This window comes from Geotrypetes seraphini, chromosome 6 (assembly GCF_902459505.1).
Source record: "Geotrypetes seraphini chromosome 6, aGeoSer1.1, whole genome shotgun sequence".
Classification (NCBI taxonomy): Eukaryota; Metazoa; Chordata; class Amphibia; order Gymnophiona; family Dermophiidae; genus Geotrypetes; species Geotrypetes seraphini.
This window is the reverse complement of record NC_047089.1, coordinates 6,535,778-6,553,049: the sequence shown is the minus strand read 5'-3', so window position 1 is coordinate 6,553,049 and position 17,272 is coordinate 6,535,778.

Sequence of the window (17,272 nt, the reverse complement as noted above, 5' to 3'; positions counted from 1 at the left end):
TACTTCCATAATTATCACAGGCTTTTCCTCTTTCTGCTTTCTGTGGTGCTCCCTGATGTAACACCTCTGGCTTCTGTGTATGTGGGCCAGCGTTTCGTGGCTCAGACCCCACTCAGGGCTCCGGGGCTAATGAAAGCCGAAAATACAAAATAAATATATGCATGGAGGGGCATAATCAAAACAAATGTCCATTTTGGGCCTTGGGCGCTAATCGCCCAAAGTCAATTCTCGAAAAATACGTCCCCCCAATATATATTTTTTTTTTTCTAAAATCATCTACTTCTACGTCCATCCATTTGATCATCCAGACCGCTAGGACGTTTATCTGTACACTACATTCTCATCCCAAAAAAATCATCCAAGTCCAAAATGCCCAGGACAAGGATGTGGGAGGGACGAGCAAAGTGATGGACGGGGCCACCCAGACATGACAATAGAAAAGTGGGGCACCGTACAGGGCACTGCTGTGAACTTCACAAAAAGGGTGCCCCATAAACATCCCTTGCAAGTCATGGTGAGCCCCCCAAAACCCACTATACCCACCTGTCTACAACCCCAATAGCTCTTATGGCTGCAGATGGCACCTATAGGGCAGTGCAGTAGGTTTTTTGGAGGTTTGATGGACTCACATGTGGCTTATGGGCCTGGGTTCTCCTCTCTAGGGTTCACTAGCCCACTCCCCAGACTACTTAAGACACCTCTGTGCTGCTCTACTAGGCTTTCCTATGCCAGGTGCTGATGTTCGGGTGACAAGTATGTACATTGTTATTCTGATCTTTAAGGCAGTGAGGGAGGGGATCAGTGATAACTGGGGGAGTGTGTGGGGGTCTGAAGTGGTTATCTGGCCACTTTGCATACCTTCTGGGCACTTAGCCAATTTGTGCTTGCAAACCCATTGACTCTCTCTTACCAAAGATATAATTGACTTTATTCCTTCTATTCTTACCTGTTATTCTTAATATGATGTTCTTAACTTTCGTGAACTGTATATGTTACCTGAACTTTATTTTCTGTTATTCTTCAATGAAAAGATTGAACTTAAAAAAAAAGGTGATTGGAAAATGCATACTAATTAGTTCCGTCCAGGCAGCCTCGTAAAATTTTTGAATAGTGCAGGAGGGAAATCTGGTCGCAACCCGATTGGTTTGCTTTGTGGATCTAGCCCTTACTATGTTAAATCTTTCAACAAACCAGTTGGTCAGTAATCAAATTGAACCGACACATATGAGTCTCTCAGTTGGGTTGAACTGGACAGAATCGGTTACTGGATCATAGTATTTACAGTAGGGCTGCATTTTGATTTCCATTTTCATCATGATTAATTACACAATTAAGGGTATGTTATTTTTTCCCACTACATCTCCGTGTGACTCTGGGTTAACTGACTGAAGCTGTAATCCCACAATTACAAATTTTAATTGAAATGCAGGCCTAAAAAAATTAAAGAATAAAAAGTAATGAAAAGATAAGAAGTACAAAATACAAATTGAAAACTTACAGTTTTCACAGCCTACTTCAGAAAAGCAAGCCTAGTTGAAAGTCAGACTTGAATCGAAGCTAGTTCACCCAGTCAAAGAAATATGAGCAGTTATTTAAATAGGTTTTTTTGCTTCAGGAACATGGGTGAATCCTATTCCGTCCCCTCAGTCAGTCTGTCTCTTTTTTTCTTTCATGCCATGCTCTGTGATGCTGAATTTAAAGACAAACATTAAGGACTGTGGTAGTGTTTTTATTCCCTCAATCCATATCTCCACGACTCACACACAATAAATATTCTGAGATCGTAAAACAAGTGCCAGAATTTACAGATATCTTTATGTGCAAGCAGCAGTAGCACTCAGATGGATAGGCGAGAAAGATATTTCTGGACAGCAGAGCGATAGATGGACAGACAGACTGCAGGATTTTAGGAAAAATGACAAAGGGGTTGATGGCACCCCAGAATAGACTAACCAGTAGAGATTGACACGGGGACAAATTTTTTCCCGTCCCCGCAGGAACTCATTTTCCTGTCCCGTCTCGGTGAGTTTTTTTCTGGTCCCTGCCCCATTCCTGCAAGCTCCATCCTCATCTGCACAAGGGACCCTGAACTCGTAGGCTCATACTGTCCTATTTCTTTATTGAATCAGGACGTTAAAAACTTTGCCAGCATACTTGCCACTCGGCTGGGAGCCGTTCTTCCATCCCTGGTGCGCTCCGATCAAACTGGGTTTGTCCCCGGTCGATTCGCCTCCACCAACGTGCTTTGCGCGCTGCAGGTTCTGCAGAGGGGTGGGGGAGGCAGATGCGGAGAAAGCATTTGATAAGATCTTTTTGGATCATCTCATTTGGCTTTTGCCGCAGATTGGTATTATGGCCAGAATTTGCTCCCTCTTTCGGGTCCCGATGGCACAAATCTTGGTAAATGAAGACCTTACCTCTTCCTTTTCTTTGCATCAGGGCACTAGGCAGGGTGCCCGCTTTTTGTGCTGGCATTGGAACCTCTGGCCTGTAAGATCCGCCAATTTGATGGCTTGAAGGAGATACGGGTGGGGCCTCATATTTATAAAATCAACCTTTTCCCTTGTTTTCTTAGATTCTGCCGTTCGTGACATCCCCATTCTCATTTCCATGATTCAGGAATTTGGCTCCTTCTCGGGACTGCGCATTAACTTCGACACGGCGGTCTCTCCTTCCTTTCCATTCACATGGTTGACGGGCCCTCTTAAGTATCCGGTAATATATCTTCATAGGGATCCCGTCATTCTTTATCGCAAAGATGTTCTTGAGAAACTAGATTCTATCAAGTCGAGAGAGTTACCGCTCTCGTTCTTGGGGCGGGTTGCGCTGACCAAGACGGTCCTCTTACTGAACGTACTATACCCTTTACAGATGTTGCCCCTGTGGGTGTAGCGTAGAGGGTTCATAGACTAAACTGCATGAGACAAATGCGCGTGGACAACGCCGAGCAGATAATCGTGCGCAGGACGTCAGCGCGCTGGATTAAAACAGTATTGTAAAGCGTTTTGAGGGGGTATGTGGGAGGGAACCCTCTATTAAAGAGAAAACAGCGCTTTTACCCTATTTTTTAGGGAAAAATTACAGTTTCCTACGTAATGGGGGTTCCCCCCCCCACCCACCCCCTTGGAGTATTTTAAAATACTGTTTTAATCCAGCGCGTGATTGTCTGCCCGACATTGTCCGCACACATTTGTCTCACGCGGTTTTGACTCATATCGTGATTTTATCTCTTCCTTTCTGTGGCACGGTCATAGAGCGCAAATTGGTTATCATAAATTGACGCATGACAGGTCTGGGGGAGGGGGTGCGCTTGCCGGATCTGTGATTATATAATGTGGTGGCTTTGCTGCACTGGCTTCATTAAATCTATACCAAGAATTACAAATCTGCTCCTTCTCACATGTGGCAATTGGAGGCTTACCCATATTCTGTCTTCTCTGTTCTGCACATCCGGGATCACCGGATTCGATTAACCTCAGTGCTTTGTGCATTGAAACAAGCATGAGACTGGTGGTGGAGATCTGTTGGGCGTGCCAGCAGGCCATCCCCCTTTGCCAAATTGGTGGGCAATCCGGCCTTTCCCAATCTCCCTTTGAGTGCTGGAAATGTCTTGGATGTCGGTTTATTGGTCAGTTGTTTCAACTAGATAGTGGTGTCCTTCTTTCTTTTTCGGCCTGTCAGAAGACCTGGGAAATACCTTCCACCCATTTCTTTGCCTACCTGCAACCCTGCCACTATGGGTTGTCTCTGGGTAGAGGGGCCATGTTCACAGCACTAGGCTACCTGTGTATGGGTACTCCTGCTCCCAATAATTGCTTGTCGGTGTGATATCACATGGGACGAGAGAGGCACCCCGCACCGTTCTTTTCCATTTTGGTGCATTTTGGGGAAGACTTACTGGGAGAGGAGGTCTTGGATAGTGATCTGGCTCTTGGGTTCACTTTAGCAGCCTCCCTGGGTCCTAACGCAACCCTCCAAGAGCTTCAATGCAAATTCCTCCTTAATGCTTACATTCGTAAAAGTAGGGACCAGCAGATGGGATTGTGGGTCGATGATAGTTGCCCTAAGTGCAAGACTGGGAAAGGCACTTTTTTGCACCATTTTTTGGAATGCCCCACTTTAACTAGCTTTTGGAACGGGGTGTTTCACGTGCTGGAGAGACCCTGTGAATGGTCTTATAGGATACTCTTGTTGGGACTCACCTCTGAATTGGAACAGCAGGGCTACCGAGCAGCTGAATGTCGCCTTCTTATGGTGGGTATTTTACTGGCTAAAAAAGCTATACTACAAGTGTGGATGGCCACAGAGCCACCGGTTTTGCCGTTGTGGACCAATACATGTTAGAAATGGCGGTTTGGGAGTGTCTCCAATGCTCACCACAGGGGCTACCAATGAATGCTTATATCTCTCTCTGGCAGCAGCTAAAGTCTCTCTACAATGTTTCTTCCACAGCTTTGGGGGGGGGGGGTGAGCTGATAGGTGGGAGGGGGAGTTTAGAAGATGGGGGGGGTTGAGGATGGGTGAAAAATTTAAAAATTGAGTTTGCAAGAGACTGATGTTGTTTGTAGTCCGGTGTTTCCACTCCACTGATGTCTGGTCGGGTTCTGGTTTTTGTCTCTTTTGCTGTGAGAGTAACATGGAATGCTGTTTTTGTTTGTACTTTGTTTCAAGCTGAGTTAAATAAAGTTAAAAAAAAAAAAAAAAAAGAAATCCTCTCCTTGAACCCTTGTACACAGCCCTGGACCTGGTGACAAAATTCTTGCAGTAACCCTGCATCAAAAGTCCCTGTCCTCATCAGTGTTCATTGTAAATGGAACGTGCGGCCATATATCCCACAAGAGTTAGCACCCGAGCTCAATTCCTCTGCAATGCTTGGCATGGACAACTCTCGCAACCCCACCGTTGCTTTTTGCATTATTATAATCTCTGGGTCTAGGCTCTCCAAAGGGATTCTTCCATCAAATGCCTACATATCTGTGGTGACAAAGAGGTTCACTTTCCCTGCCATTTAGACTTTTAAATCCTCTTTGGTGAAAGTGTCTTGAAAATGCCCCTAATCCTGCATAATTCCTCCTCTGATGTCCCTGAAAAGCAAAGCCTTTAACTTGGCCTTTAAGATTCATTGCTGCCCAGCGGTGCTTTAATGAGAGGCTTTTTAAATTCATGGGGGTCTGGATAAATAAAGGTGGGGACAGAAATCACATGGTCTTCCCCCCCCCCCCTCCCCACCAGGCCAGAGCAGGAGTAAGTGAAGAGGAGGGAAGCAGAAGTGTCCGTGGCTAGGCTCATTCAGGGTACAGCCACTTGATTTGGTGAGGCCCTAAGTTAATAAGTTTTACCAGGGCTGCCCTAGTCCGGTCCTCGAGATCTACCGGCAGGCCAGGTTTTCAGGCTCTCCACAATGAATATGCATGAGACAGATTTGCATGCACTGCCTTCTTCGTATGCAAATCTCTCTCTCTTGCATGTTCATTGTGGAGATCCTGAAAACCTGGCCTGCCACTAGATCTCGAGGACCGGACTTGGGCCCTGAGTTATACCTTATCGTATAACCTAGAAACAATACATAAACTGGATTTTTAAAATAATTTTAGTGTATATTGACGCATACAGGGATCCGGCGTACTAACCGATTTAGCACGTGCTAAGACATGCATTATATTCTATGGCCACCTTAGCATTTAACGCATACTAATCTTTAAATTTACATTTACATTTTACATTAGAGATTTTTATTCCGCCTGTGCCTTTCGGTTCTAAGCGGATTACAAAATTGGAAGAGAACTGGACATTTCCAGGAAGTTTACATATCAGGAATATAATATGTTTACATATCAGGTTTAAATCACAGGTAAGGATAGCAGTACATTCAAGTTAAGGAGATTATTACATAGCGCTGAGGAAGAAATATTGGTTACATATGGAGGTTGCTTACATGGCGTTGAGGGATGTTGTAGGAATGATGAATATGAAGGAGTAATTGTGTGTGTGTAGGCAGGAGGTTAGAGTGATGGTAGGTGTTTTTTAAATAGAAGCGTTTTGATTTCTTTTCAGAGAACTTTGATGTCTGATGTTTTGGTCAGCAGTTTGGAGACTGTTGGGTCAATTTTCGCTGCCTGTGTCGCTAGAAGGTTATCGTAGAGTTTCTTTCGTCTGGTACCATTGAAAGGGGGGTATGTGAATAGGCTTTGAGCTTTCCTTGTTCTGTGTGTGAGGTTGCGGTATAGGCGGTTGTTTAGGTAACTTGGTGCAGCTCCATGGGTTACTTTGAATAGAAGGCAGTAGAATTTGAATTGTGATCTTGCTTTTATTGGAAGCCAGTGAGAGTCTAAGTAAGCATTTGTGATGTGGTCGAATTTGCTAAGCGAGTAGATGAGTCTGAGGGCTGTGTTCTGAACGGTTTGTAGTTGTTTTATCATGTAGTTTGGGCATGATAGGTAGAGGCTGTTGCAGTAGTCTAAAATACTAAGTACCAGGGATTGGACAATGATTCTGTATTGGTCTCTGTCGAAGAATTTTCTTATTTTTCTAAGGTTTCGCATGGTGTAGAAAGCTTTTTGGATGATTTTGTGAATTTGTGTCTGCATTGTACAGCGTCTGTCTAGTTGTATTCCCAGGATTTTGAGAGTGGTCTGTATAGGGTATTTGATTGCATTTATTTCCAGTTCTGTAACGGAATGGCCCCTCCCCCGCCTCTTCCCTTCCCCCGTACCTGTTTCATTTTCCTACTGCAAGCAGCATTACAAACTTCCTGCCCACGTCGTGTCAGCTCACCCTCTGACATCACTTCCTAGACATGGGACTCAGAAGTGACATCAGAGAGAGCCGACACAGACGCGGGCAGCAGGTTCGTGATACTGCTCACTCCGGGAAAATTAAAGAAGTAAAAGGGAAGGATGCCCGCACACGGCAGTGGGGGTTGGGAAGGAGCGGAGAGGAGGATGGTTGCCAGCACCCCCACCAAGATGGCCGCCAGGGCAGACTGCCCCCCGCTTTACTATGCCACTGACTGTGAGACTGAATTGTGTGCTATGATCAAAGGTTCTTCAGAATAGAGGGGGAGTCATTCACCCCCAAATTCTGTATCTGGCAAATTAATTAAATGGCCTAAGCAGCACTGATAATTGGCATTTGACACCTCATAATTGATGCTAATTGGTAGTAATTAAAAGTTACATGCACAACTCAGGCAAGCCCAGTTTTATAGAAATTATGCGCCAGGTCTAGTCAGGGCAGGATTAACTAATAGGCCAAGTAGGCACGTGCCTAGGGCCCGAAATGGTCAGGGGGGCCCGATGAAGGAGGGCATCAACATTGTTTTTTCCAAACGGCGATGGGCCCCTCCAACATCGATCGGCAACGCGGGCTCCCCCGATTGGCAATGTGGCACCTCCATCGACGGAAAGTAAGACAAGCAAGCAACGCAGGTAAGAAAGGCAACGGGAACTGTAATTGTGCAAGCGGTGCTGCTTGCCCAAAGCTTCCCTCTGACGCAGCTTCCTGTTTCCGCCTGGGCACATGGTGGGGTGTGGCAGGGCAGGGGGCCCAGTGTACTTGGGTGCCTAAGGCCCTCGATGAATTAATCCTGCCCTGGGTCTAGTGCATGAATTTGAAAAGGGGGCATGGGCAGATTCTGGTCATTGTTATAGAAAACACCCAATCCGTGCAGAACGTAGGCGCAGGCAGTGCCGGATTAACGGGTAGGTCCAGTAGGCACATGCCTGGGGCCCGAACTTGTCAGGGGGGCCCGCTGAAGGAGGGCAAACAACAAATACTGTACCTTTTTAAAATTCCGGCAGGACACTTCCCCCCTCCCCCCTCCCTCCTCTCCCCCCCCCCCCCCCCCCCCGTACCTCCTTTAAATTCTATCTGTTCTCACAATTTTTATTTTTATTTCTGTTTCCGGCACTTAAGACAGGCCTATCAGTCTGTAATTTCCTGGATAAGATGAGCAGAATTGAACCCAATACTCAAGTTGAGTCTTGCCATGGAGTGATACAGAGGCATTATAGCATTCTAGTCTTGTTTGCTTTTATGAGATAACTTGACCTGATTGATTCAGGAAAGTATAGAACTGAAACCTCACCACTTGGAAGCAGGGAACTTAGAAGATATGACGCTATTCAATATTGGGTAGGGTATGAACACAGAGAAGAGTTTTTAGGCATAATGACGAAAAGAAATCCAGTTTGTATTTCCCTTTATGGTGACATATAAACGGAGCCTCCTCTTCAATGGAAATCTTCATCCAAAAGGGGAGAAGTTGGACCTGGAAGCCTAGAATAAGCCTGATCATCATCCTTTATAGAAGCAATTGAGAGGAAAAAAATATATGAAATTTGAAGACACTATAAAAGTTTCAGTAAAACATAGAAACTTGAGGACTAGCCCTAAGAAGATGAAGTGCTGTGATAGCAATTCCATCCTGGAGCCATCAGATGACATCGCCCAGGTGTACCTGACTCAAACAACTTCCAGGTGAATTTTGGAATTGGTAGATACCCGATCTGCCACAGGTAATCTCTTAAATTATTATTATGTTGGGATCTGCTCTGAACAATTATGAAAGAGTGGAATAGAAAAATGTTAAATATGGTTTTCATGGAGTGAAATTAGTAAATGTGGAGTCAATCCAGTATATCTTTACATTTTCCTTAAGTTCCACTTTAAGATGTCTTCCCCTCCCCTGAGATATGCAGGACCTGTCCTCAGACAATAAGAATTAAAGTTTTGTAAGGAATACAGATTATGAGTATAGACATACACTTATATACTGTTACAAATGGACTTGCCATCCCTGTTTACCTACATTCTCGCTCTAAGTTCAGGTTCAGACTTTTTACCGCTGTTCCCTGGAGAACTACACAGGAATGGAGATAATAGGAATCCCTCAGGTATGAAAGAAATTGCCAAGGGATTCCTGTGGGAGTGTACACTTCTCCCTCCGTATTCGCTGTGATAGGGGATTAACAGACCCGCGAATACAGAAAAACTGTGAATAACTTTTTCATATGTTATTCACTGTTTTCTATTAAAAACCGCGAATATCATGGTGGGAGACCTGGCCTGTTTCTGAAGGAGAGGCAAAACAAGGTGAAGAAAGTGCCGGAAATCAGCGATTTTCTCTATGCAAGCTGATGTAATTTGGGGGGGAGGAGCCAGCAAGTTAAAAACCGTGAATAATCAAAACCGCGATTGCTGAAACCGCGAATATGGAGGGAGAAGTGTAGTCAGAATCTCTGGTGGCTCCAGAATGAGGCTTGGAATGCATGGAGAGATGCAATTGGAGCACCCGAATGAGGCTATGAATTAGAAGGTTCAACCATAGCTCAGTAAGATTGAAATAAACTTGGAAACATGGAATAGCGAATACCATCCAAAAAACCATGAGAGGCTGTTGGGGTCAGGAGGAAAGAGAGGGCTGTGAGCAATTATAGCGTTGACTCATGCGGGGATGGGTGGGGATGGAAGAGATTCATTGTGGGAATGGAATGGATCTTAGCAAGAATGGAGGGGGACTGGGGACATGCCAATGGGGATGGGTGAAATTTCTGTCATTAGGCAGATTGACAGACTAAAGAGCGACAAATCGCCGGGTCCGGATGGCATTCACCCAAGGGTACTCAAGGAACTAAAAGACGTAATAGCGGAGCCACTTCGACAGATATGCAACCTATCCTTAAAAACCGGAGAGATCCCGGAGGATTGGAAAATAGCAAATGTCACGCCCATCTTCAAGAAGGGCGCAAGGGGGGACCCGGGAAACTACAGGCCGGTGAGCCTGACCTCAGTCCCGGGAAAGATGATGGAGGCACTGATTAAAGACAGCATCTGTGAACACATCGAAAAAAATGGGCAGCTAAAACCGAGTCAACATGGCTTCTGTAAGGGTAGGTCATGCCTCACAAACTTATTGTACTTCTTTGAGGGAGTGAACAGCCAGGTGGATAAAGGGGAATCTATAGACATCATTTACCTTGACTTCCAAAAAGCCTTCGACAAGGTGCCACACGAGAGACTGCTTAAAAAGATATGGAACCACGGGGTACAAGGGGAGGTCCACCGATGGATCAAGGTCTGGCTGGCAAACAGGAAGCAGAGGGTTGGCGTAAAGGGACACTACTCAGACTGGAAAGGGGTCACGAGCGGAGTTCCGCAAGGGTCGGTGCTGGGACCGCTCTTGTTCAATATCTACATAAATGATCTAGAGGCGGGAACTAAGTGTGAAGTCATTAAATTTGCAGATGACACCAAACTATACAGCAGGGCTCAAACCAAGGAAGACTGCGAGGATCTCCAAAAGGATCTAACGCAGCTGGAAAAGTGGGCCGAAAAGTGGCAGATGAGCTTCAACGTGGGGAAATGCAAGGTCATGCACGTGGGGAAAAAGAACCCGATGTTCACATACAAAATGGGGGGAACACCACTAGGGGTTAGTAACCTGGAGAGAGACCTGGGAGTGATGGTAGACGCAACACTGAAGGCATCGGCGCAATGCGCCACAGCCTCTAGGAAAGCAAACAGAATGCTGGGTATCATTAAGAGGGGTATTACGACCAGGACAAAGGAAGTCATCATGCCGCTGTATCGTGCAATGGTACGGCCGCATCTGGAGTACTGTGTCCAGTACTGGTCGCCGTACCTCAAGAAAGACATGGCGGTACTTGAGGGAGTACAAAGAAGAGCAACCAAACTGATAAAGGGAATGGAAAATCTCCCATATACCGACAGATTGAAGCAGTTGGGACTTTTCTCCCTGGAGAAGCGAAGACTTAGAGGAGACATGATAGAAACCTTCAAGATCCTGAAGGGCATAGAAAAAGTAGACAGGGGCAGATTTTTCAAATTAAGGGGCGCCACAAGTACAAGGGGGCACTCGGAGAAATTGAAAGGGGACAGGTTTAGAACAAACGCTAGGAAGTTCTTTTTCACTCAGAGGGTGGTGGATACATGGAACGCGCTTCCAGAGGCTGTTGTAGACAAGAAAACATTAAATGGTTTCAAAGAAGGTTTGGATAGATTCCTAGAAGAAAAAGGGATTGGGGGGTATAGATAGGTATAGACCATTGCTCAGGAAATGGGCCTGATGGGCCGCCGCGGGTGCGGACCGCTGAGCAGGATGGACCTATGGTCTGCCTCAGCGGAGGCAACTTCTTATGTTCTTATGTAGGCAACCTTCTAAGCTGAGCAGAAGTCCTCCACCTCCAGTTCTGCCAGTGGGGGGTGCTGTTTCACTATCACATTTTCAATAGTGATGGACCGGCAAGCTCTGTAAGACTCCAAGGAACCTGTCTGTCCCTAATTACTGAAAACACAATATTGAAGGCCCCCCCCCCCCCACACACACACACACAACCCGTCAGCAATGCAGTCGGAGAATTCTGGGTGGCTGAGTGAACAGTGCCCCTTACTTTCTAGAGAAACTTATATACACATAAATGTCCAGCAGGCCACATTATGCAATGTCAGAACCAGAAGTGCAAAGAGCTTCATGGGCCCTGCGTAATAAATAAGTAAAAATGTAACTAAAAACAGTGGAAACTAACTGCTAGCTGGGCTGTTCTGGAAGTGTTTGTGAAATAAAGTATTTAAAATCGCCAAAATGTTGGTCATTGACGTTTTCTGTGTATACCTCCCATAGTTTTGCAGGCCACATAAAATTCAATGGTGAACTGCAGCATACCATGGGGTGGGCCTGTCCCATCCAGTTTGGGCTCAGGCCCGTCCAGCCAGCAGCAGTTCCTACAGCTGCTGGCGGCTGACCCTGAAGCCTTCCCTCGGAAGCAAAATACAAAGGCTGCTGGCGTCCTGAAGAGGCAGAAATGATGCACGGACTGGGGTGGGTGGAAAGGGAGGCAGGGAGGGAGGGAAAGTGAGAGGCTACTGCAGGCTGGGGGGGAGGAGGGGAAGAGAGAGGCCTGGCCAAAATTGGCTGTCTGGCTATGCCACTGCCAGGTTGCTTCTCTTCTCCAAACTGGGGTTCAGTGTGAACCTCAATAGAGTGATTTCACTCTGGAGCCATTTTGGAGAGGGACAAATTGGAAATGAAAGAGGGTGATTCTGGTAGTAGAACCTCCTAAAAGCCCTTTCAGAACAAGCCCCCTACCCCACACCTCTCCCCTCCCGGAGCCTGTTCAGTTCTGATAAACCTTTTTTTCAGGATCCGCCCAGCCAAAGAAATGCAGATTTTTCTAGGTACATTTTCCTTTTTAAAGTTGGGAACAAGAATTGGACCGGGCATCCCTCAAACAGAACGAACATAAGAACATAAGAATTGCTGGTCAGACCAGTGGTCCATCGTGCCCAGCAAACCGCTCCGGACTTAAAGACCAGCGCCCTAACTGAGACCAGCCTTACCTGTGTATGTTCTGGTTCAGCAGGAACTTGTCCAACTTTGTCTTGAATCCCTGGAGGGTGTTTTCCCCTATGACAGATTCCGGAAGAGCGTTCCAGTTTTCCACCACTCTCTGGGTGAAGAAGAACTTCCTTACGTTTGTACGGAATTGATCCCCTTTCAACTTTAGAGAGTGCCCTCTCGTTCTCTCTACCTTGGAGAGGGTGAACAACCTGTCTTTATCTACTTTGTCTTGAATCCCTGGAGGGTGTTTTCCCCTATAACAGCCTCCGGAAGAGCGTTCCAGTTTTCCACCATTCTCTGGGTGAAGAAGAACTTCCTTACGTTTGTACAGAATCTATCCCCTTTCAACTTTAGAGAGTGCCCTCTCATTCTCTCTACCTTGGAGAGGGTGAACAACCTGTCTTTATCTACTTTGTCTTGAATCCCTGGAGGGTGTCTTCCCCTATAAAAGCCCCCAGAAGAGCGTTCCAGTTTTCCACCACTCTCTGGGTGAAGAAGAACTTCCTTACGTTCGTACGGCATCTATCCCCTTTCAATTTTAGAGAGTTCCCTCTCATTCTTCCTACGTTGGAAAGGGTGAACAACCTGCCCTTATCTACCAAGTCTATTCCCTTCAGTACCTTGAATGTTTCCATCATGTCCCCTCTCAGTCTCCTCTTCAAGGGAGAAGAGGCCCAGTTTCTCTAATCCAGGGGTGTCAAAGTCAGTCCTCGAAGTTAACATTTAATGAGCTACATCCAAGAAAAAAAACAAGCAATAGAGAGAGGAAAGGCAGCTTAAAATAATGTTTTTCAATCAATTTTTAAAAGGGATAGATTTAGAATTCTAATGAAAACTTTGATTCTAAAAAGTGAAAGAAGTAACTGGAAATTTGCTGATGGATTAATGTAAATCAATCCATAATTGATGAACAGCGTCGATCGAATAAAGCTACAGTAAATTTTGACTTGGACAGGGATAGTGGAAAAACTTTTTGATGCCTTCCTGATCTGGAAAATAATGCGGCTTCCGAAAATGAATTTGGGGAGCGCTCAAAATAAGGAAAGTGCCTCCGTCCAATCTTTTTATGCTGAACTAGAGCAAAACAAACAAATTTGGAAAAGAACCGCTAACTTCCAGGAACTGTTTTTTTTTATTATAATGTTCAATAATTTTTATTGAGTTTTAAAATTAAAATATACATAACAAAAATCTTACAACTCCGTTAATACATTGTAGATATATTAATTCATTTTTTATTTTAAAATCTGAGATCTTATTAATATGTTGAGTTCCAAACGCATCGACAAATCATTTTCTGCTTTTATTGCATTTTAGTTTGTGGATTCGTCAGGGGAATATCAGGAGCATAAGGGAAAAAAAGGATAAACCCTTCCCAGAAAGAGAGAATCCAAACTGCCCTGGACGATTTTTCCCTATTCTTTGACTATCAAAAAGAGAAAAAGCAAAATATGGAGGGTTTTCTCAACGTCAGGAAACCGTTTTGGGTTCGGGCTGTCTCGGGAAACGACTTAAGAGTCAGGTTGAAAAATGGCAAAACGAGAACATCCCCGGGGAAAATCTGGCTCTGTTTCAACTGGATGACAGGGAAAGAGCAGCACGTGCTGACATCTGCCAGAGCCGGTGTATAACTAGATATGAAGGAGCTGATAATGAGATTAGAGCATAGGCAGATATCTGGGTAAAGGAAGAAAAACGCCTCTCCCCCCTCCCCCCCGAGAAGTAGGGGAGGGGGGGTCCCGAGAGGACGAGATGGACAAAATGAAGCGAGTTGGCCTGTGTCTGGACCGGGAGGAGAATGGAAGACGGATGGACAGAGCTGACCACAAGAACAAGCCCCCCAAGGTCCACCAGTTTTTATCCCTGATTTTCCTCCCCCCAGGAAATGTCTGTTGAGGGTAATGAAAGATGTCCCGCTTTCTGCCAAGTTTGCAGTTCCAAGTGACCGTCTAGTTACCAGGGGCCGCTGAAAAGTTCTCAGCCCAATCCAGCGATTGTCCACTTTTTTCGTTCCGTATTTTTCCGACGGAACGAAAAAGAACGCGGAAAAGCGGCCCAACTTTGATAGCTGGGCTGAGAACTTCTCAGCAGACCCCAACCTAAAAATCTGGGGGGGAGGGGGGTCGGCACATTTTGGCATTCAGATGGTGAAAGACCCCCGGAAGGTTGGGTTCCTCCTGCTGAGTCTGGGCCGAAAAGATCTGGTTCTTCCTGATTTGATGACAATAATTTTAGGAATCACAAGTGACCAGATGTTTGTTATTCAGCCACAAAGATACGAAGGAAGGGGGGCAACGTTGACTCGTACAATATTATTAATGGATTAAGGAGTTCTCCTCACCCCACCCCAAAAGGGAAAATGGGGGGGGGGAAAGAACCCCTAAGTACGAGTTCCGAGTTTCAAAGCCAAAGCCCTCAGTTTGGGGCTTAGAAATGACATTTTAATACCTGAATGAATGATTATTGGGCAGCTCTAACGAATTTAGACGTTTAAAGAAAATTTCAGCTTTTCGGCTTAGAACGTCTGGATTTGTTTCCAAACCGAACCTGTCAATTGGAGGATACGGTTTGCAAGTCGGTCTTGAAAGTATCTTTGGGGTTCTCTCCCTAGGCAAAAGCTTGGACTGCAATAAGAACACAGCCCCAGCCCCCCCCCCCCCCCCAATTTCTCCTGCCCTTTCTGCCTGGGTGCTGCGGAATTTGAATTAAAAGCAGGAGAGAGAGTCCAAAACGGAGAACTCGAGCCCGAAGACCTGGAAAGACAGAAAAAAAAAAAAACAAAACAGAGCAGATAGAGTTAGTGGTCAATTAGGCAACAGAAAAAAACCGAACATGAATGATATTATACTGGGGGGAGCAATGAGGGACCCACCGAGGCTCCCTTCCTTCCTTTTCAGCCTTTTCTCCTGTCTTCCTCCCTTTCTCTTTCTCTGAAGCAGGGATGCTGATTGAATTAGGAGGAGGAGAAGCTGCTTACAGAAGGAGATTGAAAGGTTTGGCTTTTTTTTTTTGGGGGGGGGGGGTCGTTCCAAAATGAGTTAATGGAACCAAGTGGCAAAGAGTCTCTCTCTTCCTCATCCCCCATCTCGAGTGTAAAAATGAAGAAAACAAACCAACAAATCCGGAAACTATTTGGCCCCTTCAAAAGTCACCATTTGAGAATATCATCAAAAGATCAATTTGGGTATCTATTATTCACTAACTTCTGTGCTAATTTTCTCGAAAACTGACGCCTGTGTGTCTTTGAACATGGCTAATATAAGTGAACGGAATAGGGAGAGAATGCCTCGAATCGATTCATTTTTGTGAAGTTGAAGATTCCACCTGATCACATGATTATTGCAGCGATTAATTTATTTACAAACGAAATATAAAGCATTAATCTCTTAACTCACCATTATTGAACTAATAAAGAATATCCTAATGTTTGCTGGTATTGCAACTGGAAGCAGCAGGAATATTTCAGCTGTTTATCTACCTGTTCTTTGGAAGTGTTTATATTTTATTTATATTATGTATGGTGTAGTTTATTGTTTTTTTTTCCTGGCAAATATGTATTTTTGTTCTTAGCATTTACAATTGGGTCTCTGACAGTTGCAGGAGAGAAAATAAACAGAAATAAAACAAAACGAGATGAAAGGAATTAAGAACAGACCGTAAACCTTGTATGAAAGAGGAAAATATAATCAGTGTCAGCTTTGATTTGTATGGAAAAAAATAAAATAAAAGCAACCAGAAATATAACATCCACCCTTCTAAATATTTGAGGATGAAATGCACCTGAATAATGTGGATAGGATAAAGAAAAAAGCTTCCTTTCATACTAAGGTGGAGAAAAGCATAAAACCAAATAGATGTGAATAAATATTTATATAAATATGAAACACAGATTTACCCCGAAATGGAGAGAGAAAAGGACACACAACGGGCAAGATTCAAATAGGGAAAAAAAGAGGAAATATAAAGAAGATAAACCACAGAAAAAGTACAGAAGGAAAATGAGAAATTAAATGGGGCAAATAAGGGGGAGAGCAGGACAGATTCAGCTGCGGACCCCCCTCGCGAGATATTTCCTCGTATCCGGCTCTGAGATTTATTGTATGTTAACGAATTCTGTCCTTTTTCACTGCTTCGTGCAAATGGCTTCTATGTAAGTTTATAGCGTTGTTTCTGCAGAAGTTCCAGGGGGGATATTTGGGGGGGGGGGGAGGGGGGATCTCCGGTGTAAAACCTGCCTAATCACTGATTGAAGCCGATGTCCGTGGCATTTGTAATAAAGACCTCCCTCCTCCCCCCACCCGTTCTGACCGGAGACGTCCGTATTCCGAATTAAAGTGAAAAGGCCAGGGCGCGTTAAAAAAGGTGAGATTTACTAAATTAAACGCAAGGATTTCTTTGCCTCCTCCTGAACTTGTGAAGAAGTGTCTGAAAAGCTGAAAAAGCAGGATTATATTTAGGGAAAGGCAGTTAATGGGAAGAAAGGAAAAAAAGCGGAAATATATATTCTCCGGCAAAATTGAATTATATCCCTGGCAATACAATAAATTGAATATTCTCCCAGCCCGGCTGTTTGCGGTTCCTGGACCTCAATGTGCCCCATAAAGAGGGGGAAAATGTGGATTTCTAGTTGTAAAGGGAAGGGGGCCTGCAAGGGTTAAGAGCTGAATTAGTGATGCAGGGGGTGGGAGGGGACTGCCCGCTTTCTACTGCCCCCAAAAGACTCGGGAGATATTGTCATGCTAAGAGACCACCGCCTGGCCATTGTCTTCCAGTGCTCCCCAGTACATTATAAGCATCTCTGGGCGTGCAGGAGGCACATTTGCTCACTATAGGGGCTCCAGGCAGGGAGGGAGGGAGGGTCTCTCCGCTGACACCCCAATGTGCTCCTCCGAGAGGATGAGGCTGGAAGGAGGC